Below are 27,405 nucleotides of genomic sequence, written 5' to 3' on the forward strand. Positions count from 1 at the left end.
TGGGAACACACAAACAGGATTCATGATAATCCTTCTAGCAGGGTGACCAGACATATAAAAAACCTCCATGGCGTCCAATAGCATGACCTCAGAATTTGTTAATGAGGCCAGATAAAAGTCACACTCTGAGTGAAAATTACCATAAGAGAGATGAGCTCAGCCATTTCTAGGAGCCCCCCTGCCTGACAGATGTTTTATAAATGTGCTTCCGACAGAGATACTTGGAAACCACCAGGGTCAGATGCACTAAACAGGACCGGGTCTGTAAGGCTTGGGGACTCATGTCCCTCGGCCAGGCTGAGTTCTCTGCTGTCATCAGGAAACCGAGTCCCTGAGAATTAGTCTCCGTACACTCTCGGCGCCCTTGGCTTTGGTGTCTGATCTGCTTAGGGGCTTTCTCTTGTCTTCCTGCCTGTTGTCATTTCTTATCTTTCAGCCTCACTACCGGCTTTGGTCACCCCGGGGTCCTGTCTCCAACAGGACCCGGGTGAGCTCTCCTTCTGACTCTCGGGCCCATGTTCTTGGCAGCTTTATGACAAGTAGTCAAGTAGCTTTATGACACCAACGATTTGAACCATCTGATTTCTTGTGGTCTGATTCCCATGCTCACCCAATATTCACTCAGTGGTGGAATAATCACTTGGCCTCCCGGGGTACCCATTTCTGCAAGGAAAAAGATGTGCTGACCAGCTCACGTGGGCAGTCCTCTTTGCTTGATCTTCTATTTCTGAGGATAATTTAATAAATTGCTATTGGGGTCTCCAGGAAGCAAGCAGTCTCCTGAATCTAATCGTCTCTGGGTTCCATGTTGAACTCCAGCGTCCCAGCCTCCAAAGTGAATCCCATTCCCCGTGAGGCCCCTTTGGAGAGAGTCACCCGCCTCCCTTTCTCAAGTTCTATTAAATGCAACCACTATTCCTCAATGAGAGACATAGTCTGGAAGAATTAGAAACTAAATGCCAGAAAGGCATGGTCTCAGAGGGACTGGTACGTCTTGGGCGGAAGGGCAGTAGGAGCCGGAGAAGACCAGGCAGAGGAAATATTCGAACCTTCAAAAAACATTTTACTTGGTGTCATACTTTGAGGGAGGGTCGTTTTTCTAATTCTACAAAGTAACGAGTGTGTGTTTCATGCCGGACGTTTGAAAAATACGGAAAAGAGTAAATAGGAGAAAACGCAAAAGGTGATTAAAATGTAGACAAGCTGAAGAAGTCAGAAAGTCGCTTCTACAAGACACTCTTTCCTGAAGTTTTAGAATCAATTTTTCTGAAAAAAGAAAAAAAGATTTTTTTCCCACCGGGGCCACACACGGTCACTCAATGCCAGTCCAAAAACTCACTGACATATCAGAATGGGCTGAATTCAGCTAGAGGCAAAAACCCAAAGGTTAGCTTTGGGGGGATTCACACCCAAGTTTAGACCTTTTATCTTAGTTTTTCTCGATGTCTAGCCTGGAGACCCCACCTGCATCAGAACCATCTGGAACAACTGGTGTGAAAATGCAGAATGAGAATCTCAGGGCGTGGGGCCAATAATCTGCATTTTAACACACTCCTTAGGTTATTCTTGGGTGGTTTTTTTTTTTTGATGTTTATTTATTTATTTTGAGAGAGAGAGAGAGAGAGAGTGTGTGTGTGTGTGTGTGTGTGTGTATGTGAGCGGCAGAAGGGTAGGAAAAGAGGGAGAGAGAGAATCCCAGGCAGGCCCCATGCTGTCGGCACAGAGCTTGGATGCGAGGCTCTACTCACAAACTGTGAGATCATGACCTTAGTCAAAATCAAGAGTTGGATGCTTAGCCGATCAAGCCATCCAGGCGCCCCTACCTAAGTTATTCTTATCTGTACCAGAGTTTTGGAACCACTTTAAAAAAAATTTTTTTTAACGTTTATTTATTTTTGAGACAGAGAAAGAGACAGAGCATGAACGGGGGAGGGGCAGAGAGAGAGGGAGACACAGAATCGGAAACAGGCTCCAGGCTCCGAGCCATCAGCCCAGAGCCCGACGCGGGGCTCGAACTCCCAGACCGCGAGATCGTGACCTGAGCTGAAGTCAGACGCTCAACCGACTGAGCCACCCAGGCGCCCCACGGAACCACTTTTAAGAAGCCTTTTGGAGTGATAAAAATGGTGGCTTGGCGATGTGAACGTGGGTACTTTAAAACACATCTGGGGGCACCCGGCTGGCTCATTCACGGGGCATGTGGCTCTTGATCTAAGGGTTGTGAGTTCCAGCCCCACATGGGGTGTAGAGATCACTTAAATAAGTAAGTAAACTTAAAAACACATGTGAAGGAATTGGAACCCTCGTGCACTGCTGGTGGGAATGTAAAATAGTCCAACACTCCGGGAAACGATATGCTAAACGAAAGGGAGTGTATACACACAATGGAATGTTAGTCGGCCTTGAAAAGTGAAATTGTGTCACGTTGCAACACGTTACAGACCTTGAAGATACGATGCCAAGTGAAATAAGCCTGTCACAAAAGGGCAAATACCGTAAGATTCCACCTCAATGGGGTACCCAGACCAGTCAAATTCACAGAGGCGTTTTTTACAAATGGAAGGTTTGGAACGACCCTGCGTCAGTCAAGTCCATGGGCGCCGTTTTTCCAACAGCATTTGCTCACTTTGTGTCTCTGTGTCCTAATTTCATGTTATGTATATTTTACCCCAATTAAACACACACGGCCACGCATGCATGCGCGTGCACACACATCTGACCCCAGGGATTCCTTTGCTGTGTCTGAAGTGACAATCCAAAAGGCTCTCACCAGGGGCAACCACAAAAATGTGGGCCAAGTTCAAGCCCAAATGCAGAAGGTTATAACCATCACGCAAAATATCTGGCCTTACCAGAAGACAAGGGCTTCTGATTTGCTTCTGGGTGTGATTGAAAGTGCCCATTTGGGGGCTGCGGATCCAGATCTGGTGAGTGAAAAGTCACCAGTGTCCCTGATTGGCCCAGCAGGATGAGGATTACAGCCCTGAGCTCATAGTGGAAACAAAAGCCAACAAAATAATGCTCTTTTTTTTTCCTGGGGTTTGAAAACGTTAGTTAACGGCTACATAAGGCTGTAATTACTTATGTCTCCTCCTAAAAAGCCCTTGATTTAGAAAGCCGATGTTCTCAGGGCAGCGTTGGTTGCTGCCAATCTATATTTTCCCTCTTCTTTACTGTTGGGAAACTGACCAATTTTACTACATAAAAGGGGCAGATTCAAGTGGTTTGCAAGCTATTTAGAGCAATTTTTTTGACAAGTACAGGCTGCTTTTGCAAAAAGATTTGGAAGGCAGTCATTGGTGAATTCCTAAACTCAATCAACCATAATACAATCTCACTAATATGATTTCTTAAACATACTTGAATTATGGATTTCCTTTTTTTTTTTTTTTTTTTTTTGAGAGAGAGGGTGCAAGTGAGCGAGGGACAGAGAGAAAGAGAGAGAGAGAGAGAGAGAGAAGTAGGGCTCACCCAAAGCAGGGCTTGAAGTCACGAACCGTGAGATCATGACCTGAGCAAATTCAGATGCTTAGCAACTGAGCCACCCAGGTGCCCCCTGAATTATGGTTTTCTAAAACTTGAGACTGATTTTTTTCTCCAATGCAGACATCACGGCAGACCTCCTTGAATAAAGTGATAGGAAGCTGCCCTTATTTTCAAGTTCAAGCATCCCTCCAAATGTGTTGAGCCACATTCCCCTTCTATCTGCTGATCTGCCTGCGACCCTGGGCAGACCAACTCCCTGAGGCTTCTGTAACAAGACATGCTCTTGCTACATTGTTAACTGTTCAGAGCATGAACAATGGAAATGAACTGCATGGTACAAGCCAGGGAGGACTTTTTTTTTTTTTTTTATGCATGGAAAATGACCAAAAGGAAACACACCAAAATTTTAACAGTGCTTATCTCTAGGTTTGAGGCTTATTAGTGAGGTTTATTTACGTGCATGTGTAAACTTAATTTTTTTCTGTATTTTCTAAATGTTCTACAATAAGTATATGATTCTTTTTTTTTTGTTTTTTTTTTTTTGTTTTGTTTTGTTTTTTGAGAGACAGTGAGACAGAGCACGAGTGGGGGAGGAGCAGAGAGAGAGGGAGACAGAATCCGAAGCAGGCTCCAGGCTCTGAGCTGTCAGCACAGAGCCCAACATAGGGCTCAAACTCACAAACGGTGAGATCATGACCTGAGCCAAAGTTGGGCACTTAACCGACTGAGCCACCCAGGCGCCCCGAGAGTTACATTCTTTTTTTTTTTTAATTTTTTAAACATTCATTTATTATTGAGAGACAGAGACAGGCAGATCATGAGCATGGGAGGGGCAGAGAGGGGGGAGACACAGACTCCGAAGCAGCCTCCAGGCTCTGAGCTGTCAGCACAGAGCCCGACATGGGGCCCGAACTCACCAACCGCTAGATCACGACCTGAGCCGAAGTCGGACGCTTACCCGACTGAGCCACCCAGGCGCCCCAAACGGGTTTTGTTTTAAGGTACAAATCATGATAATCTGTTATGGCAACAGTGGAAATGAATATGTGGCCTGAAATGAAAATCTATCCTCGAGAAGTAAGAGCCATTTTAAAGCTTAGTTATCAGGTTAAATATAGAACTTTCTATAACCCAGGAATATTGCCATATGAATTATGATAACATCATAATTAGTTCAGAAAACTTCAAAACAAAAGAATTATTGCATTACTGCAGACCAGCTGGGATGGTGCTCAATGCCATGTGAATTCCCTACTTACTGTTAGAATTATTCCTTCAGAGGGTTGTGGATGCTTTGCATTTAGCATTAATCATGTTCAAAGAAGAAAAGAAGAGGGGCACCTGGGTGTCTCAGTCGACTGAGCGTCCGACTCTTGGTTTCGGTTCAGGTCATGATCTCACGGCTTCGTGGGTTCGAGCCCCGCTTCCAGCTCTGCGCTGGCAGCTAGAGCCTGCTTGGGATTCTCTCTCTCTCTCTCTCCTTCTCGCTCTGCCTTTCCCCCAGTCGCACTCTCTCTGTCTCTCTCAAAATAAATAAATAAACTTAAAAAAAAAGAAGAAGAAGAAAAGATCGGTTGTCTTGCAAAAGTTAATACAGATTCTAATTCAAGGATTCTCCATATGGTCATCTTTTAAAATCCTATTGCTAGGACGTCCCGAAACACAGAGAAGCTGAAGGTTCCGATCTCATTATCCAAGGTGGCAGTGTTCCTACTCTCCATTCCGGCAAAGTTAGAGCCTGTTGCCATGCAGTTCAAGCCAGGCAGAAATTAAGAGACAGAGTTGTTAAGAGGGTTCCCAGAAATGAGAAAGCAACCACAGACCTGCAGGCAGCCCATTTCAGGGATCAATACATTGACTGTGTCTATCTTTTTAAATCACTATATTCTGCTCCAGGCTTTGATGTAGTCAGAGACAAAAAACAAAAACACAAGGAAATACATCAGGGACACCCTAATGATGTGCAACATGGGCTGTGGACACCCTGAGCCACGGAGCTGTTTTTGTTATTACTAATAATTGCTTATCATCATTGGATGATTGCCTGATGTGCGTGAGGTCATCTGGGGAATACCAATTTGTTCAGCACTGATAGATAGAAGCATATTCCTCCGCTCTGTGTAGTTTTTAAGACGTGCCATGTGTCGGCATTATGGTGAAACTCATGTTTGCTTTGGCTTTTAAGATTTCTTGGGTAGACATTAAGAAAGATGCATTCAGTTGCTTTGTTTAAATGTTTATTGAAAAATACAAATGGCTGTTATCCCGTGGGCCATGTTAGAACAAGCATAGAACATATAGGTGCCATTGAAATAGACCTACATGTATATTATCTGCAACTCAAAGCGTACCCAATGAGAACAAGGCTGGACACAAAGTTGGAACACAGTAAATTGTGAAGACAAATAATCATATAATACAATTTTGTGTGAATGAACGAAAAGTCTTATTAAGATGGTGTGCAACAGCCAAACCTGTGATCAGATTTCCAAAGAGTGTGGGTGAGCGAGGCCGAGGGAGAGACAGAGACAGAATCTTACGCAGGCTCCAGACTCGGCGAGGAGCCTGATGGGGGCGGCTCGATCCCACGACCCTGGGATCATGACCTGAGCGGAAATCAAGAGTTGACGCTCAACTGCCTGAGCCGCCCAGGGGCCTCCAAAACATCGTGTTTTAAAGGAAAAATAGTACTTTTACTGTGGAGAAGCATGGAGGCTACTTTCTTAGTCAAGTAATTCAAGTTAGCGTCATCAACAGTGCGGCAAACTGACCTCCCGATCTCATGCACTGAGAAGAATGTAACACCACTTCTCTGGTATTTCTGGCAAATATGCCCAACCCAAATCCAAGTGTCAAGAAATATACAAACCTAAATTGAGGTTTGTATACCTACTAAACGACTGGCCTGTACAATATTTAAAACGTCAGTATCATGAAAGACAAAGAAAAATAGAGACATTGTCCAGGATTTTAAAACGTTAAAGAGGATATGACTGCTAACTGGGTAATATGGTCCTGAATTGGATTCTGGATCAAAGGTGGGAGGAAATTTGGTATAAAGGACGTTATTGGGACAACTGGCAAAATTTGTGTATGTTACATTTTCTGAATTTGGTCATTTTACTATGGTTGTGAAAGAGAATGTCCCTGTTTTTAAGAAATGCACGTTGAGGGGCGCCTGGGTGGCTCAGTCGGTTGAGCGTCCAACTTCAGCTCAAGTTGCGATCTTGCGGTCTGTGAGTTCGAGCCCCACGCGGGGCTCTGTGCTGACAGCTCAGAGCCTGGAGCCTGCTTCGGATTCTGTGTCTCCCTCTCTCTCTGTTCCTCCCCCACTCACGCTCTGTCTCTCTCTCTCTCTCTCTCTCTCTCAAAAATAAGTAAACATTAAAAATAAAGTAAAATAAAAAAGAAATGCACATTGAAATATTTAGGGGCTAAAAGGACATAAGGTGTGCAGTTTACTCTCAAATGAGTTAGAAAACTAATAATAATAACAATAAAATATATATAGAAGAACAATAATATATATTATATATAATTAATTATAATTCTTTTAAATATATATTTATTCTATATTTTATATATTTATATGCAATATAAATATATTTATATATTTATATGCAATATAAATATATTTATATATTTATATGCAATATAAATATATTTATATATTTACATGCAGTTGTAACGAATTATAACTATGTATTATATATAGAGAGAGACCCAAAGAGAGAGGAAGAGAGAGAAACTGATAAAGCAAGTTTGGTAAAATGTTAACAGCTGAGAATCTGAGATCTACATACTATTTCTAAACGAAACTCACCTGTAAGTTTAAATTATTTCAAAGTAACAAGTTCAAATGAAATAGAATAATAAGTAAACATTAAAAACATATTCCAGCTGTGACAATTCTGAGACTCCAATTATATACCCTGCCCCGAAGCAGGCAAATGTTAACACAACTCAAACTGTGTAAGCCTTGGGGCGCCTGGGTGGCTCCGTCGGTTAAGCGTCCGACTTCGGCTCAGGTCATGATCACGCGGTCCGTGAGTTCGAGCCCCGCGTCCGGCCCTGTGCGACAGCTCGGAGCCTGGAGCCTGTTTCAGATTCTGTGTCTGACTCCCCCCCCCCCGTTCATGCTCTGTCTCTCTCTCTCTCTCTCAAAAACAAATAAATATTAAAAAAGAAAATTTAAAGTGTGTAAGCCTTTTGGTTCCATTTGTTCACAAATATCTCACCCCAAGTTAATGTTAATTCCTAATCGATGTCCTCCTTGTTTTTCTCACCAACAAATATCATGCAAGGGGAGGTTGCTAGATTTGGGCTTCCTCAGGGAAGTGAGTCAGTCCTCACCCGGAGTGACGGAAACAGGCAAACGGGATTAAAATGTACCCGTTAGCCAAGCTGTCTACACCCCAATTGCAAGGGCTACTGACTTAGACACAAGATGCATTCATGGACACCTAACTGCCAGCTCCCCAGAAATTAGCTTATCCCAAACTTTTCATTAAGAGACTAGGGTGACTCAACTTTCTTTTCCCACTACCGTTTTACCATTGCAGAAATAGGACGTTAGCGCTGGAAAATTAAACTCTGCCTATTTAGATAAGAGGAAAGGCAATGCCATTTCATTTCTCAATAGGTCTTCTTTTCATAGTATATTTTACAATAGTGTCTCCCTCAAAAAGGCAAACACGATGTATACATTTATACAGCTGTGAATAGAATTTTCTATTACCAAGCCCGTCTCCCAATTGTTGCCGATGAATGTGCACAGTTTAGATAATGTGTTGTAGGTTGAAAAGGACTGTGCGTCAGAAAAATACATGACACCTTAAGACTTTAATTTTCCCTCAGCCTATTGATGACAGATACAGCTAGCCAATAAAAAGAAACAGAGTGAAGATACAGGGAAAAAATGCTATCCTTTCTCACTGCCTCGTGCGCGCACCCATGATCCTCTGAGGGACGCGTTGTAATTGCCTCCTGGGATGGAGACAGAAGACACACAAAATCTAGGTCTGATTATGTAAGAGATTGCTAATCACCAAGACAACAATAATCACAGGACTAAACTACAAAATGTAGGGACCTGTGGTCCCTTTCGTGCAAACGAAATCAGCAGCAATTATTCAACAGCCTAAAAATCAACTCCGTGGGGGAAATTCTTTACGGCCCCTTGAGTCTAAAGCATTTTTTTTTTTTCAAATACTTTAAAGAAAGGAAACCTGTGCAAAGTCTTTATGGCCTTAGAAGTCTTTTTTTTTTTTAATGTTTATTTATTTTTGAGAGAGAGAAGGAGACAGAGCACAAGCAGGGGAGGGGCAGAGAGAGAGGGAGACCCAGAATCGGAAGCAGGCTCCAGGCTCTGAGCTGTCAGCACGGAGCCCGACACGGGGCTCGAACTCACGGACCGCGAGATCATGACCTGAGCTGAAGTCGGTCACTTAACTGAGTCACTCAGGCACCCCAGAAATCATTTTACAGACCTAGTACCAATGCCATGTTTTGGTATTCAGTTTTTATCTTGTAAAATTTCAAACCTTCAGGAAAGTTTCGAGAATGGTAAAATTAACTCCCATATACCCTTCACCAAGATTCACCAAATGTAGCACATTCATTTTCTCCCTCTGCTCCTCTCACTGTATGTTTTTTCTTTCTTTCTTTTTTCCCCATTTCTTGTTTTCTTTCTTTTTCTGAACCATTTGAGAGTTCGTTGCAGACATGACATTTCAATTCTAGAATTTCAATGTGCATTTTTTTAAAATAAGGACATTCTTGGGGCGCCTGGGTGGCTCAGTGGATTAAGCGCCTGACTCTTGATTTCGGCTCAGGTCGTGATGTCACAGTTCGTGGGTTCAAGCCCCAAGTCAGACTCTGCGCTGACAGTGTGGAGCCTGCTTGGGATTCTCCCTCTCTCTCTGCCCCTCCCCTGCTTATGGTTTCTCCTTCTCTCTCATAAATACAAAATAAACTAATAATAAATAAAGAAAAAGATTAAGGATATTCTCCTATAGAACCACATTATGATTGTCACATGGCAAAATTTAACATTGGTGTAACACTCTTGTCTAATATTTAGTCTATTTTAAAATTGCCCCAACTTACCCCAAAATGTCCCTTATAGATGTTTTTTTTTAATTCAGTTTCTTCTTTTTTTTTTTTAAGTAAAATTATTTATTTTGAGAGAGAGAAAGAGTGCATGTGTGTGGGGTGGGAGGGGAGGGGGAGAGAGCGAGGGAGAGAGAGAATCCCAAGCAGGCTCCAAGCTGTCAGCACAGAGCCTGATGTGGGGCTCGATTTCCCAACCGTGAGATCATGACCTGAGCCAAAACCAAGAGCCGGTGACTTAATAGACTGAGCCACCCAGGCGCCCCTAAAAATTTGGTTTCTAATAAAGGATTATTGGTTTCTAATAAAGGATCTCGTTAGTCTCCTTTTATCTGGAAGCGTTCCTAGTTGTTTTTCCTTGTTTGTTTTTTGCTCTTTTATGACACGGACATTTTTAAAGAACCCAAGCCAGCAGTTCTGGAGCTTTGACATACATTTTGGGGGGGGCGGGAAACGAAGCCCCCAAAAAAGTCAGAAATGAAATGGAATAATAACTTTGTAGTTGGATTCGAAGTCCAGCCTTAGTAGTGCCTTGAAACAAGTTTCTTCATCTTCTCTGAGCCTCGGTTATCTGATTTGTCACATGGGATTAATGATCCCCATTGTACAAGGCAGTTGCCAGGATTATAAACCGGTGCGATCTCGTTGGACATCAATTTGACGATCTGCATCAAGAATCTTAAACAGACTTGCATTCTTGGACCCCGTAAGTCTATCTCTAGCAATTTATCCTTAGGAAATGATCCGAGATATTAGACAACGATATAGGGAGGGCTATTCATTACCATGAGTGCCAGAAGAGTGCGTGGGGGAAAGGCGCGACACACGCCATTTCCTTCCGTATCGTCCTCACGCTCCTTCTCTTCATTTACTGCCAACATTTATTAAGGGCTACCCGGCGTCCTGTGCTGAGTTACAGACTTCTGTGGCAAGTTTGAAAGTCATGCTTAGGAGGAGTACTTGACAACATGGAAGAGAAGTAAGAACATAGAGTTGAATGAGGAATCTGGACAAGTGTGTGTATACGATGAGATCCCAACTTTGTTTTATGGTTACACAGTAATGTGTGTAGGGGCACCTAATAAGAAGTACAATAACACTTCTTTCCTGGGTGGTGAGATTCGGGGTAAATTCTGTTTATAATAACAAAAACAAGGAAATTTGCATGTAAATTTTAGGCCAGTATACGCAGAGACCTGTGCTTAGCAAGCATCAACTCCGCTCATGGTTGACGGGCAAGAATTGGACATATGGCCGCTCATAGGTGAAAGGAGGACTTGGAAATTTAACCACGGATGGTTCAGCCACTCCCAGCTATAACTCCATATAAAAGGAAGAGATAGATTTTTTATTATTTTTTTAATGTTTGTTTAATTTTGAGAGAGGGAGACAGAGAGAGCACAAGCAGGGGAGGGGAAAAGAGAGAGAGGGAGACACAACACAGAGCCCGATGAGGGGCTCAAACTCATGAGCCATGAAATCATGACCTGAGCCAAAGTCGGATGCGTAACCAACTGAGCCGCCCAGGCGCCCCAAAAGGTAGAGGTTTCAAATGGATAGCTAGCTATCTCTGTCACATCATAAAATCTATTTTTGCCTGATATTTAATATAATCATACACTTATTTTGGTTAGTTTTTGCTACCCAACTATCTTTCCTGACCTTTTCAATCTTTCTGAAGCATTGTGTAATGTTGGCACATTGCACAAACCTGGATTTTATTTTTTGTATTCTGACACTCAATTAACAAATCTAGCCCATTTATATTTAGTGATTGCTGATGCATCCACAATAATTTCTGCCATCTTATTTATGCCTTCTGTTTTTCTCACTCTTTTCTATTTTTTTCTCTTTTCCTGTCTTATTTAGGGTTGAGTTTTTAAAATTTATTTTTCCTCTTCTCTAATTATGCGTTCTATTTCTATTATTTCTTTTTTTATTTTTTAATGTTTTTATTTACTTTTGAGAGAGACAGAGACAGAGAGCAAGTGGGGAAGGGGCAGAGAGAGAGGGAGACACAGAATCCGAAGCAGGCTCCAGGCACTGAGCTGTCAGCACAGAACCCGACGTGGGGCTCGAACAAGCAAACCGTGAGATCATGACCTGAGCCGAAGTCGGACCCCCTGAGCCACCCAGGCGCCCCCCTATTATTTCTATAGTTATACAAAAACTCAAATGTTGGCTTACATGCATACTTAACTTAAAGTCTAATATTATTCAATATCTCTTTCTTTCTCCTGACAATACAAGGAATTTAGAGCATTCGAAGTCCATAAGCCATCTCCTGTCCTGCGTATTATCAATTTTTAACTTATTTTGTTCTATTTTAAATTGTGTGACCCAAATCGAACATTATTATTATTTTTCACAGAGTCAATACGCATTTAGATTCCTCCCTTCATTTTTACCCATCTATTTATCATTCATTTTTATATTTTGGACCTTCATTATAGGGTCTTTCTTTCCGAAGAACGTATGGTAGCGAACTCTGAGTCCTCCTTTATCTGGAAGTATCTTTACTTTCCCTTTGCTCTTGAGAGATAATTCTCCAAAAACGTTGTCTTAATTAGGAAAAGAAGAAGAAGAGGGGCACCGGGGTGGCTCAGTCAGTTGAGCGTCTGACTCTTGATTTCGGCTCAGGTCACGGCGCCAGGGTCATGGGATTGAGCCCCGCGTCAGGGTCTCTTTCTCCCTCTGCTCCTCTCACTCACTCATGCTCTCTCTCTCTCTGTGTGTCTAAAATAAAAATTTTAAAAATAAAAAGGAGAAGGAGAAAAATACTTGAGGAGTATACATTTCAAAGTCAAATTCCTCCATTTAGTCTCCACCACGTGACTCCAGACCAAGCTATAAGCACGGTTAAGAGATTCTTGTGCATTCTTCTTTTTTTTTTTTTAATTTTTTTTTCAACGTTTATTTATTTTTGGGACAGAGAGAGACAGAGCATGAACGGGGGAGGGGCAGAGAGAAAGGGAGACACAGAATCGGAAACAGGCTCCAGGCTCTGAGCCATCAGCCCAGAACCCAATGCGGGGCTCGAACTCACAGACCGCAAGATCGTGACCTGGCTGAAGTTGGACGCTTAACCAACTGCGCCACCCAGGCTCTTGTGCATTCTTCTATATGATTTTAATTTACACGCATATGTGTGTTTGCTTACAATAATGGAATCATAGTATACAGATGGCTGGGCCACTTGCTTTTTATAATTTAAAAATATACTCTAAATATATTTATTTTTTTATTTTATTTTTTGAGAGAGAGAGAGAGAGAGAGAGAGAGAGAGCAGGTGCATGCAAAAGCAAGGGAGGGAGGGCCAGAAAGAGAGAGAGAGAGAGAAAGACTCTTAAGCAGACCTCACACTCAGCATGCATCCCAATGCAGGGCTCGATCTCATGACCCTGAGATCAGGGCCTGAGCTGAAATCAAGAGTTGGACACTTAACAAACTGTACCGCACAGGCACCCCTTGTTTACCCACTTTAAAGGTATAAGCCACTATTTTCTGGTTTTATTTTTTGCTGTTGATTCAATCTGTTGCCAATTTTCTTGCTTTCCATTGTTCAGCCGTCCTTTATTTTTCTTGCGAATTGCTTTAAAATTTTTTCTCCTTGTCTTTGGTGTTCTTCGGTTTTACTATCGCACATCTAAGAGTACGTGTTTCATCAGTGCTCTCAGAGCTCATCATAATTCTTCAACCGGAAGTTTTGCGTGTTTCAACACTTCTAGAAAATTCTCCACCATTATGGATTTGAAAACGACTTTTCCCTTGTTCTCTCTGTTCTCTCCTTCAGAATATTCATTTAAATGTATATTCAATTACCTCATCAAATCCTCCACATCTCTTGTCCTCTCCTATTTTCTGTCCATACGTTGCTCAGTCTTTTGGTGCCATTTCAGACCTATTGAATAACTTGATGGAATTACACTGACAGCAACTTTTTAAACATACTAATTTTATCGTCTGAATTTGACACACCTGTTGTTTTTTGTTTCTGCCTGACTCTACACAGCCTCGTTTCTTCAACTGTTTTATTATTATTATTTTTTAAATCTTTATTCATTTCTGAGAGAGAGACAGAGCATGAGCGGGAGAGGGGCAGAGAGAGAGGGAGACACAGAATCCGAAACAGGCTCCAGGCCCCGAGCGGTCAGCACAGAGCCCGACGCGGGCCTCGAACTCACCGACGGTGAGATCACCATCTGAGCCAAAGTCGGACGCTCAACCGACGGAGCCACGCAGGCGCCCCTCTTCAACTGTTTTCTCGTTGTATATTGGCTTCTACATGGATGAACTTGGTGGAAATCCCGAAGAATCTGGTTTGAGGGCCAGATTCCTCCAGAGACAATCTCCATAGTCTTCTATCAATCACCGCAGGGTGTCATGAACCCAGGACCATTTTAAATTAAATCCCTTAGACTTTTCATGTGATATCAACTTGAATTCTAAGCACGTCTGAAGACAGGCTGATAGTTATAAATTTTCAGGGGAAATATTTTTCCCTACCTAGAAGGGAAATTGAGACAGATTAGACTCATTTTCTCCCCTTGCTGAAAGTGGATTGCTTTTCTGGCCTGTCATTTCACGATGTTAGAGTTCTTAGTGGGTCCTGACTTCATGGGAATTTGTGGTTCTAATACCCTCATGGTGTGGGCCCAAGGCCTCTATCTTGTGTCTCTATGCAGGCATTAAAAACCAGAGTTCTGGGTTCCTAATAATGGCAACTATGTGTGGCGTTTGGGCCTGCCATCACTTTGGTTTCTGTTTTCTGTTCCTTTTCGACTTCTGGGGATTTCCTTTACTTTCTAGGGAGCCTGTATTTTATCCAGTATTTCTAGATGCCTTATTATGGGAAGTTTTACTGGACTATCCAGTCTCTCATGTAATCTGAAGTGAAAAGACAAACAAACAAACAAAAAAACCCCACCACACCCTAAGATTCTTTGATCTTTACAAAAAGCCTACAAATGAAGTGTTTTTAGCCCCATTTTATTGTTGTAGAACCTGAGGCTCAAGCCAGATAAGGATCATATGGTTCTATCAAGTAACAGAGCCTGAATTTGAATCTGGTATCGTCTAGCACCAAAGTTCCTGGCTGTTTAGACACTATGCTATATTGCCTCTTACTATTCTCTGCCTTTTTGTGTAATTTTTTCCTTTTAGATGTTAATTATATTTCATCAGAAAAAAAATAAAAGAACTTTCAAAGGTACTATAAGTTAAAAAAAAAAAACACACACATCCCTTGCTCAGAAAGTGTATTCATTTATTAAACAAGATCAGCTCTGCTATCAAAGCCCTGCAGCTAGGCCAAGGTCATCCCTTGTACCTGTCGAGTACCATATGGGGAGAACTGAATGTTTTCCTGTGCATAAATGATAAATAATATCTGGGCCAAGGTATTATGATACCTTTCCTCCCCTTGGCTTTGTGTGCTTCCCTTTTCCATAGAAGCCCATCGGTTTTTACCTCGCTCTCTCCCCAGGCGGCTCCTAGCTCTAAAGGGTAGTAATAAATAAGGTTGGGTCCCGGCTACACTGTTGGCAAGCAAAAAAGTCTTCTTGGACACAGTAGATATAGACCTTACCAGTCTAGGTTGTTGATTAGAAAAGCATGCTGGAGGACACGTAAGCCTTAATGAAGTCTGAGTAGATTACATCTACCCCCTCCCCAAGGATCCGCATGACATAGAACTCAGCAGAAAACAGAATCAGTCTGACACACTGGCTCCCCATGCGATCGTGCTGCTAGCCGCACGCTGATTTCTGCTGCCTTCAATGCTGGAAAATCGATCGGTTCATAATCCGTTCTGATATTTCCCCAGGCATGTGGGTGTCTACACTTACTTGGATTACCCTTTGTCTTTTCATTTTTAAAACACCCACATACACAGGCACACACGTGCGCACACACATTTTGTCCTTCCCCGGGCTTCAGAAAAGACACTCAGGCCTGACTTAGTTGCTGAGGATGCAGTGGTAATCCTTTTAGACAAGTCTGTGATCTCATAGGATAAATGATCTGATGTGGAAGTTAAATAAACCATTTCAGATAGGTACAGATGCTACAGTGGGAGGTGGAGTGCTACTTTAGAGTTCTTCAGGATTGTTGGCCAAAAAAGACTTCGGTCTCTGGGCCATCCCTCTTTCTTTTTCTTTTTTTTTTTTTTTAAATGTTTATTTATTTTTGAGGGAGACAGAGACAGAATGTGAGTGGGTTAGGGGCAAAGAGAAGGGGACACAGAATCCGAGGCAGGCTCCGGGCTCTGAGCCGTCAGCCCAGAGCCGGACGCGGGACTCGACCTCAGGAGCCGTGAGATCGTGACCTGAGCCGAAGTCGGATGCTCAACCGACTGAGCCACCCAGGCACCCCTGGGCCATCCCTCTTTCTGATTCCCTTTCTATCTTACTAGCTGCTTCTTCTCAGTCTTGTGCAATGGTTTTCCTTCATCTTTCCAACCTCCAAACGTTAGAATGCCCCAGAGCTCATCCTTGGACTTCTTTCTGGTCTCCATTCACCGCCTGGATCCCATCCAGTTCCTTGATTTTAAAGATTTTCTGTAGTTTATCCTTAAATGAGCAAAATATGTATAGGACACTAACATTTGTCTCAGAAATGGGTAGGGTACAATACAAACAGGTACGCGTGTTGTCAAGATTTTGTATTTTATCCTGCTTGCAGTCTAACAAGTTAGCTTGCCATAGTTTCATGGATTCCGGTAGAAGATACACGAATCTTGTGTCTTGGTAGTTCCATTTCTCTTGACAGTTTGACTAACTTGTACCTCTGATGGCCTTTGTAGAGGGGATTGGATGACTCTGGAACAAGGTTGGAAAGAAGATTTCTGAATGCATCTCTTCTGATGCTATTTCAGACCTATTGAACAAACCGATAAACATCAAACTTAAAACAACTTTTAAAACACGTTTTTGTGGTTTGACTTTGACACTTCTAATATCTGAAATCCAGGAGGGTCAAATGTCTCCAGACCTCATCCTCTCCTCGTTACCTTTTCTGCCCCCACCCTGGGCCGTGCCCATCTTGGTTTCCTTTGGACTAGTTTTGCAACAACCTCCTATTTCCATCCTTTCATCCCTACAGGTAGGCGATTGTCTACATTGCAATCGGGGCGATCCTTTTTAAGTGTGGAAGGCCATGTCCCTGCAAAATCAAGGCACTTCTTGGCTCAAAACTCTGATCGCAAAGAAAAGACACAAGAATGTATTACTCACGGGAATAGCATTAATCAGGGTATTGGCATTTGAGCCAGGTTCCCAAGCTCCAATTCTTAAAGGGTAACGTGAAGAGGGTTACATGACAGGAAAGGAACCTTGAATTTAGGGAACCTGTATACTTTATAGCTGGCAGTAATCCTGCCCTAGGTTCCGAAGGAAGATCTATCTCTGTCTTCCAAGGCTATTAGCTCTTATAAACACCCTTGAAAAGACAGTCCAGAATAAAAGCCATCAGTGACTCTGTTCACAAGATGTGCAGAGCCTGCGAGAACCACGGAGAATTCTCTCCCAACAGGCATTTGTTTACATTTTTTAACAGAAGGATAAACAAAAACATTTTTTAAAATATTACCAAATGGGAAACAAAGGTAACTGGGTGGGAGGGACAAAGGTTGAAGCTAGACTTCTCTGAATACAAAAATTAGAAAACACCATGAAATTTTCAAAACCCAATCCTGAAAACCCCAAAATTACATGAAACAAATGAACCAAATTGTCTACCAAGTTGGCAGAAAAACCACACAGAGAATAATTATTTCAAGTTACTTTTAAATACAGTAATTTGTCTGTATACTCCTAATGGGTTATACTCTAAAGGCAAAAGGAAATCCAAAAACATCTTAACTCCTTGCAGCAATCATGTTAATAATAGTGCTGGTGTTGGTATTCTGAGACAGTTTCATATAATATGCTGGTGAAATTGGGAACCAAAATTTTGGGTATGAGATAATAAATAGAGGTACAGGTTGAATACAGGTTGAAAGACGTTAAGTAAAACCCTGCAGTTCTGAATTTAAATTGGAAGTACTATGTATGAGCTCATAATGTATTTTATCTTTATAGAAAAAAAAAATCTATTTCCAAGCTCTGACATTGAAGAGGCCTGGAAACAATGACCAATCCAGTAGCACTGAATGCCCATTTCACAGTAAAAAAGAACAGACGTCTTGAAGAAATGGTCAATTTCACTTTTGAGGTAGGAAATATACAAGAGATGCTTGGAATATCCTGTCATATTAGAAAGTGAGGAAGCTATCAAAGACTGCTGGGAAAGCATCAAAAGAAAGAATCAAAACAACTTACTAGAACTCCCACTTGCCAAATATTTGAATAACCATAGGAGGTATAATCACATAGGATGGAAACATGGTAAGATACATTAAAAGAAAAACAAAGGGCGCCTGGGTGGCTCAGTTGGTTAAGCGTCTGACTTCTGCTCAGGTCATGATCTCGGGATTGGTGAGTTAGAGCCCCACGATGGGCTGTCTGCTGTCAGCACAGAGCCTACTTCTCTGTCTCCCTCTCTCTCTCTCTGCCCCTCCCCTGCTCATTCCCTCTCTCTCTCTCTCTGTCTCTCTCAAAATAAATAAATAAACATTTAAAACATAACCAGCCCAAAGGAAACAATGATGGGCATAAATCAGGGTGGGAGCAGAGAAGGTAGTAAGGAGACAGGTGATTCTGGATACATTTCAAGAGAAGGGCCAATCCCAAGAATCCCAAGCAGGCTCCACGCTGTCCGTGCAGAGCCCAATGCAGAACTCGATCTCAGAACCTGACCTGAGCCAAAATCAAGAGTCGGAGGCTTAACCAACCCAGGTGCCCCATCCTTTGGGCTAGTTTTTTTTTTTTAATTTTTTTAAATGTTTATTTATTTTTGAAGGAAAGAGAGACAGAGCGTGAGCAGGGGAGAGGCAGAGAGGGAGACACAGAATCTGAAATGGACTCCAGGCTCTGAGCTGTCAGTGCAGAGCCGGACGCAGGACTCGAATTCACAAACCGTGAGATCATGACCTGAGCTGAAGTCTGTCGCTTAACCGACTGAGCCACCCAGGTACCCCTGAGCTAGTTTTTCAACAGTCTCCTATTTCTATCCTTGCACTCCCACAGGTAATTGTCTATACTGCAGCCAAAGTGATCCTTGCAAAGTGTGTAAGAGCATGTCCCTGCAAGATTAAGGCACTTCCTTGCTTGAAACTTTCCAGGGCTGCCTGGGTGGCTCAGTCAGTTGAGCATCTCACTCTTGATTTTGGCTCAGGTCACGATCCCATGGCATGTGGGATTGAGTCCCAAGTTGGGCTCCAAGCTGACAGCTGCTTGAGATTCTCTCTCCCTCTCTCTCTGCCCCACTCTCTCTGTCTCAAAAATAAATAAATAAACATTAAAAAAAAAACCCACAACTTTTCCAATCACAGCCTGTCTTACTCAGAGTAGTACGCAAAACCTGTTCCACATTTGCAGATAAAGAGGTAACACCAGAAGAATTAAAACAGTAAAAAAAAAAAAAAAAAAACCAAGTAGATAAATAAGGTGCAACTTGATCTGGTCACTTCCAAGGACTGATGATTGCTGGAGGATAGAAAGCTGGTCTTCTCTTTCCCCTCAGGACACCTCTGAAGGATGATTCTAGCTCTACAGAGCCCCAGAGGGTTGCCTGAGGTCTTTAATGGGCCTCATGTTAGCTCATCTTCTTCCTCTGCCCATGCCTACTTGCTCACCCAACCTCTCACAGGTTATTGATGGCAAGGGCTCTCCTAATGAACAGTCTACCTTCTAACCTTCATTCGAGAGACTGGCCTGGCATGGTAGCCACCTCCCCTCCGTCAGTACCTCCGATAAACACCATTATGACAGTGTCCTTGCAAAAATCCCTCCATGGACCTCCACTTGTTCCAGGAAACAGCAAGCTGTAGAAAGGTCTTTTGCCCTTAACATCGAGCAATTCTTCCTCTTTTGAAACAGTCCCAGACGGCTCTAACCATGGACTGCCAAACGTACCTGGGGATCTATTAGAAAGTCTCCCCGCTTCCCCAAATCCCACCATAATAGAACACTTTCCAATCAGAGACTGTCTCGGCATTTCCTCTTTTCGTTCTATAAAACACACCGACCCCCCCCCCCCCGCGTAAGTCAGGCTGAAACGGAAATGACAGCAGATGGGTTCCCCTGCCGAAAGTTTGTGAATGGGGAGCCGATGTTAATTTCACCTCGGGCTTAGCTTCGCCTTTGATACATCTCAGCCAGCTTCCCGGGCAACCCAACCTGGACTGATTTATCTACTTATTTGCAATTTCTCTCACACTAGTCCCTGCGAGTAGGGGCGTTGTGGTGTCTCCTAAGTTTTTCAGCCAGCTAGAGCCACCCAGCTCCTCAAGCTTCTCACTAACCAGTATGCTGGATGAATGAACGAAATGACATTTAAGCTGAGGCCCAAATAAACAGGGAAACAGCCGGACCTTGTGGAAGAGCATTTGGGGGTTAGGAACAGCAAGTAAAATTCCAGAAAGAGCACTTTCCTTCCTGTTTCGGTCCCAGCTCTTTGCAACTGTAACCTAGTATTAGGGACAGTTAAAAATTTTTATTTGTGCGTTTTTCCCCCCATTGCTTCCTCTCTCCCAATCCAGGATCTCTTGATTTAAAAAAAATTTTTTTTAATGTTTACTTACTTATTTTGAGAGAGAGTGCGAGAGCCAGCGAGTGCACATGCGCCCATGCAAGTGGGGGAGGGGCAGAGAGAGAGAGGGAGAGAGAGACTCCCAAGCAGGCTCCACACTCAATGCCAAGCTGGACTCAGGGCTCAGTCTTATGATCTTGAGACCATGACCTGAACCGAAGTCAAGAGTCAGCTTGTGGTAGGGTCCCCTCCCTAAGGAGAGAAAACAAAACAAAAACAAAAACAAAAAAACCCCTCAAGGCAACCTGGCTATATGTGTAGGTGACAACATCCCTCACGACCTTGTAACGTGAGACCACTTAATCAGGCTGCCTGTTTGTGTGTGTTACCATATATGGGAGACAAAGAAATAGAAAATATGTAAAAAAAACTACACCACGTGGCGTTAGGGGCTCAGTTCCTCCTTACGAACCCAACTGAGCCGTGCCGGCACAAATAAAGTTGCTTCCCGGAAAGAAAAGCCTCGCGTCACGACTCTCCGTGCGAGAATCCTGTTTTAAGGGGCCCATCCGACCGAGCCACCCAGGAGCCCAGGATCACTTGATTTGTATAAATTTAGCCAGGAGTATAGAGACCAACACCTACTGATGAGACCTTCTCAAACCTAAGTCAACGCCCTCCGACTATTTATACTTTTATGCTGGGAGGACCTCCGACTATTTATACTTTTATGCTGGGAGGACATGGCAGTTGGTATGAACTTGACTTCAGGGAGTTTAGTATCTGTTAGGAGTCTGTTTCACAACGACCCCAGGGAAGAGACCAGCATCTCTCTGGAGCTCTGGGGCTACAGTGCTGTAGCAATGACAGCAGAGGGGAGAGACTCAGATCAGAATCATCTGGGGATGATTCTGCAGACATCTTTGATTTCTGCGTATGTGTTCCGGACGGTGCTCCTCCCCTCCATTTGCACACATTCCACGGACAGCCTGCTTTTGTTTTTTAAAAGACTTTTTATGTCTTTTATTGAAGTGCAATTTGCACATGGTTATGTAAAAACTGACGAAGGGCAAACCTCACTAAAATGGAGTTTGGAGGCCAGAAGGGGGAACTCTCGTGCCCTGCCACTTGTGGTCAATTGCAGACCCCAACGTGAAGAGAGCACCTTGTATTCTCAGCAGGAATAAGCCTATACTTTTCGACCCCAGCAGGAGGAAAGAAGAATTTCTCCTTGCCTAGCAACAGCCCAGCCAATGGGAGACTGCCACAACTCAGCCAATGAAAAGCCACTCCGGTTTACTCCAGTGGACTTTTTGTTTATAACAGCCCTTCCCAACTGCCCCTTCTAGAAAAGAGGTTTCCTCTCCTTTGTTCTCTCAACTTGCTAATGGCTTTGCCATAGCTTACGCTTCCCTAATTGTAATTCTCTAGTCCTGGATAAATCCATTTTTCCTGGTAGAATGGACAGTTATATTTTTCAAGGTTAGCAATTAAAACGGCAAATGCTCTGGAATGGCTTCTCTCACCCTTCCCCTGGTGCTCTACTGTTACTGATTCCGCATTTGACTCTTTGATTATCTTTTGAAGTTTGTCTCCGTACTCTAAATATCTCCTTATACCACTATTTCTTTATGCATCATTTTAAGACATGGTCCGTCCACTAGCCAGCGTGACAGTTGAGAATTTAGCTCACATTCACACACACACACACACACACACACACACACACCACCCTCGCATCTTCCTTTCAAATATGGTTAGAACATATTTTTAGTACCTTCATTCGTTTTGGTTTTTCTTTCCTTTCCATGTTGCAAGCTCTTTTCAAAATATTTATTTATTTATTTATATTTTTTTTTTTAGAGAGAGAGAGTGAGAGCACGGGAGAGGGACAGAGGGAGACAGAGAGAATCTTACACCAGCCCCAGACTCCGTGTGGAGCCCGCCTAGGGGCTCGATCCTACAACCGCGGGCTGGTGACCAGAGCCGAAATCAAGAGTCGGGAGCTCAACCAACTCAGCCACCCAGGCGCCCCTGCAAGCTCTTTTCAAATATCTGGTAAAGGGACGCCTGGGTGGCTCAAGTTGGTTAAGAGACTTGGGCTCAGGTCATGATCTCATGGCTTTCCAGTTCGAGCCCCGCGTCGGGCTCTGTGCTGACGGCTCGGAGCCTGGAGCCTGCTTCGGATTCTGTGTCTCCCTCTCTCCCTGCCCCTCCCCTGCTCACACTCCGTCTCTTTCTCTCTCAAAAGTAAATAAATATTAAAAGATAGATACTTATTTATTTTATAAATAAATTAATAAATAAATAAATTAATTAAATGTCTGGTAATTTTGTGATCACACGGAAGAGTAAGGCACTAGAGAAACGGATTAAGGACTATATGTACTTGGATAGGTCTTGTTGACTGGCTGAGTTTCATCCACTTACAGTGAAAACACTATCGTCTAGGGGACCCTTACACGCTAGAAGTCATCCTCCGGGCACTTGGGAGCCCATGCCGCTCCTGCCCTCACCTGCCCTGCTTCTCCCCAGACCATTTCTTTTTTTTTTTTTTTTTTTTTTACGTTTATTTATTTTTGGGACAGAGAGAGAGACAGAGCATGAACGGGGGAGGGGCAGAGAGAGAGGGAGACACAGAATCGGAAACAGGCTCCAGGCTCTGAGCCATCAGCCCAGAGCCCGACGCGGGGCTCGAACTCACGGACCGCGAGATCGTGACCTGGCGGAAGTCGGCCGCTTAACCGACTGAGCCACCCAGGCGCCCCGACCCAGACCATTTCTTAAATAGATTTGGAACGCAACCCGCCAATTTTTCATGTCTCATTGAATTATTACCATTGCCGTTGTTATTGTCGTTCCTTTTGCTTAGATACTAAGCAGCTGCCTGGCTGCTGGGCGTCCCGCGTGCAGGTGTGAGGGGGGTGGGGAGCCAACACTTCCTGTTTCCACTTCCGCTCTGACCTTGTGTCTCCCCAGCTCTCCAGGCAGGGCTCCATCCTTGGCTGTAGCCCGCCGCTGCATGTATTCTAGGCTAGGAGGCCCTTCAAGTTGCTTTCGTCTCCCTGACACTTACTGGAACCCCCCAGGAACAGATATTCCCTCACCCCTACCACACATGACTGGCTGCTCCTGGTCTCTCTGTTACTGGCTAATGTATTTTTTATTTTATGCTTTTATTATCGTCTTACCGTGGTCTCGGGAGGGATAGGCAATAAACAGTCTGCTCTGTTGAACAGAAGGTTCACAACCTACTTTAACGTCAGCCTGCCTGCCTATTGAAAGCGCTCATGGGGCGCCTGGGTGGCTCAGTGGGTTAAGCATCTGACTCGTGATTTCAGCTCAGGCCATGATGTCACAGTCCGTGGTTTTGAGCCCCACGTCAGGCTCTAGGCTGATGGTGTGGACCCTACTTGGAATTCTCTCTCCCTCTCTCTCTCTCTTTCCCTCTCTCCCTGCTCTTTCTCCCCACCCCCATGCACACGTGCTCTCTCTCTTGAAGTAAAAACAAAATAGCTTAAAAAAAAAAAAAACTATGAACGTGCTCACAAGGTGATCCTAATAAGCCCCTCCATGGCACTCCCTTGGAGGCTCACCCTTGATTTGAACCCAGTCTGCGCCTCCCACCCCTAGCTTTCCCCAGTTCAATGAAAGGTACCCACACCCCCCTAGCTCACCATAAAGCCGGGTTTCCTCCAATTCCTTTTTTATCCTCAATCCCCACATCCAATCGACCAGCAAGCTCTGTCATTTCTACCATGTAAAAGCACCTGATGAGCAAAAGGGGAAAATCATAAGCCAAATTGGCTAAGGCTAATTTTTATCTTAAACCTAATTAGAAGAAAACAACACATGACAAGAATAGCGCACCCAGACCAGGAGCGGTTAATTCCAGGAACCCGAGGATCATTCAACATTAGGAAATTCACTAAAACAACTCATTACATTAAGAGGTCAAACCAGTAAACTTTTATCATTTTCTTCATAAATGCGAAAAGGCATCTAATAAAATTTGACATGTATTCTTGTTTTAAAAATCTCTTTTTAAAGATAGAAAGTGAGGACGAAACAGCATGATACGAACATACCACACCCAAAGATGAAAAGGTTCTAGAGATTGATGGTGGTGATGGTTGCCCAGCAGTGTGAATGCACTTAATGCCACAGACACTTAAAAATGGCCAAAATTTTATGTTATGTATATTTTGCCACTGTACGTTTTTTAAATACACATATTTTTTGTAAGTTTTTTAAGTCCAGTGTAGTTAACATACAGCATCACGTTGGCGTCAGGGGTACAATATAGTGATTCAACAATTCTGTACGTTACTCGATACTCATCAATCATAAGTGAACTCTTAATCAGCTTTACCCATTTCACCCATGCCCCCCCCTCCTCCCCTCTGTCTGGTATCTGTCTGTTTCTTCTTTTTAGTCAAGAGTCCGTTTTTTGGTTTGTCTCCTTTTTGTCTTTGTTTTGTTTCTTAAATCCCACATAGGAGTGAAATCATATGGTATTTGTCTTTCCCTGACTGGCTTATTCTGCTTAGCACAATACTCTGTAGCTCCATCCATGTCGCTGCAAATGGCAAGCTTTCATTCTTTTTGATGGCTGGATAATATTCCTATACATACACCACATCTTCTCTATGCATCCATCAATTGACAGATGCTTGTGAAGTTTCCATAATTTGGGATTATAAATAATGCTGCTATAAATACAGGGCGCATGAAATCGTGTTTTTGTATTTTTTGGTTAAATGTCTGGTCGTGCGATTGCTCGATTGTAGAGTAGTTCTATTTTGTTTTAATTTTTTTAACGTTTTTTATTCATTTTTGAAACAGAGAGACAGAGCACATGTGAGGGAGGGGCAGAGTGAGAAGGAGACACAGAATCTGAAGCAGGCTCCAGGCTGCGAGCTGTCAGCACAGAGTCCGATGCAGGGCTCAAACTCACAAACCACAAGATCATGACCTGAGCTGAAGTTGGACACTTAACTGACTAAGCCACCCAGGCACCCCTGAGTAGTTCTATTTTTAACTTTTAGGGGGACATCCATACTGTTTTCCACAGTGGCTGCGACAGTTTGCATTCCAACAGTGCAGGAGGGTTCCTTTTTCTCCTCATCCTTACCAATACTTGCTGTTTCTTGTATTTTTGATTTTAGCCATTCTGACAGGTGTGAGATGATACCTCATTGTAGTTTTAATTTACATTTCCCTGATGATAAGTGATGTTGAGCATCTTTTCATATGTCTGTTGGACATCTATGCTTATTCTTTGGAGAAATGCCTGTTCATGTCTGCTGCCCATTTTCTAATTGGATTATTTGTTTTTTGGGCATATGAGTTGTGTATATTTTTTCCCCTTGGCAATTGTTTATTATAAAGGTGAACACTGATCGGTAGGATTTCTGGTATGAGCACCAGGACCACCAAACTTTTTGGATTCGCAGTTCCAGAGATCAGCTACCAGCAGGGTCTGGTCGTACTGGATGAGGATGTCTTTGATCTCTTTCTTGGAAGCCTCATCCACATATTTCTGATAATAGGCCACCAGGGCTTTGGAGATGGACTAGCAGATAGGGTAAATCTGGGCCTCGTGACCATCACCCTTCACTTGGACTTGGATGTTCACCCCAGCAAATCTCTCCTTGCCTAGAAGCAGAAAAGGTTCCAGGAGCCTGTATTGCAGTGTGTGTGACTGGATCATCCCCAGGGGCCAACCGTTCACCTTGATGAGGCCGTTGCCCTATTTGCAGTGCACCACGGCTCTGGCCATCTTTTTGCATCTGAATACCTGCATGGACTGCAGAGGACCCTTGGACTGCATGGCTACAAACATAGACAAGAGCTCCTCACCAAATAGCGCCACAACCAGAAAAGGACTATATTTTGTATACTAACACGTTATCAGTATGTCATTTGCAAAATATCCTCCCCCAGTCTGTATGTTGTCTTTTAGTTTTGTTGATTGTTTCCTTTGCTATGCAGATGCTTCTTATTTTGATGTAGTCCCGATGGTATATTTTTGCTTTTGATTCCCTTGCCTCAGAAGATATATTTAGAAAAAAGTCACTCCATCCGATGTTGGAGAAATTACTGCCAGTGCTCCCTTCTAGGAGTTTTATATTTTGGGGTCTCACATTTAGGTCTTTAACCCATTTTGAATTTATTTTTGTGTCTGGTGTAAGAAAGTGGTCCAGTTTCATTCTTTTGCCTGTTGCTGTCTAGTTCTCCCAACACCATTTGTTGAAGAGGATGTCTTTTTCCCATTGGATATTCTTTCCTGCTTTGTCAAAGATTAGTTGACCATATAATGTTTTTTAATGTTTGTTTTTGAGAGAGAGACAGAGCATGAGCAGGGGAGGGGCAGAGAAAGAGGGACACAGAATCTGAAGCAGGGTCCAGGCTCTGAGCTGTCAGCACAGAGCCCAACGCGGGGCTCAACCTCACGAACCGTGAGATCATGACCTGAGCCGAAGTTGGATGCTTAACTGACTGAGCCACCCAGGCACCCCAAAGTTGACCATACAAACATGGGTTTATTTCTGGGTTTTCTATTTTATTCCATTGATCTACGTGCCTATATTAGTGCCTGTACCATACTCTTTTGATTACTACATCTATGTAGTATAACTTGATATCTGGAAATGGGATACCTCCACCTTTGCTTTGCTTTTCAAGATTGCTTGGGCTATTCAGAGTCTTCTGTGGTTCCATATAAATTTTAGGGTTGTTGGTTCTAGTTTTGCGGAAAATGTTGGTATTTTGACAGGGATTGCATTAAATCTGTAGCTTTCTTCGGGTAGTAAGGACATTTTAACGGTATTTGTTCTTCCAACCTATGAGCGTGGAATATCTTTCCACTTGTTTGTGTTGCCGTCGATATCTTCCATTAATGTTTTCAGAAACAGGTCTTTCACCTCCTTAGTTAAGTGTTTTCCTAGGCATTTTATTGTATTTGGTGCAATTGCAAGTAGGATCCCATTCTTAATTTATTTTTCTGTTGCTTCATTATTTGCATATAAAAATGCCATGGGTTTATGTATATCGATTTTGTATCTGGCAACCTTACTAAATAAATTCGTCAGTTCTAGTAGTTTTTTTGGTGGAGTCTTTAGGCTTCTCTCTAGATAGTATTATGTTGTCTACAAGTAGTGAAAGTATTACTTCTTC

The 27,405-nt window shown here is 43.1% G+C and overlaps 1 pseudogene; it reads right to left on the bottom strand.

The window, feature by feature from the left end:
• Positions 1-425: 425 nt before the first annotated feature.
• LOC101087819 lies at positions 426-26,074 on the bottom strand (annotated as a pseudogene).
• Between the last annotated feature and the right edge of the window lie 1,331 nt (positions 26,075-27,405).

This window comes from Felis catus, chromosome X (genome assembly GCF_018350175.1).
Source record: "Felis catus isolate Fca126 chromosome X, F.catus_Fca126_mat1.0, whole genome shotgun sequence".
Classification (NCBI taxonomy): Eukaryota; Metazoa; Chordata; class Mammalia; order Carnivora; family Felidae; genus Felis; species Felis catus.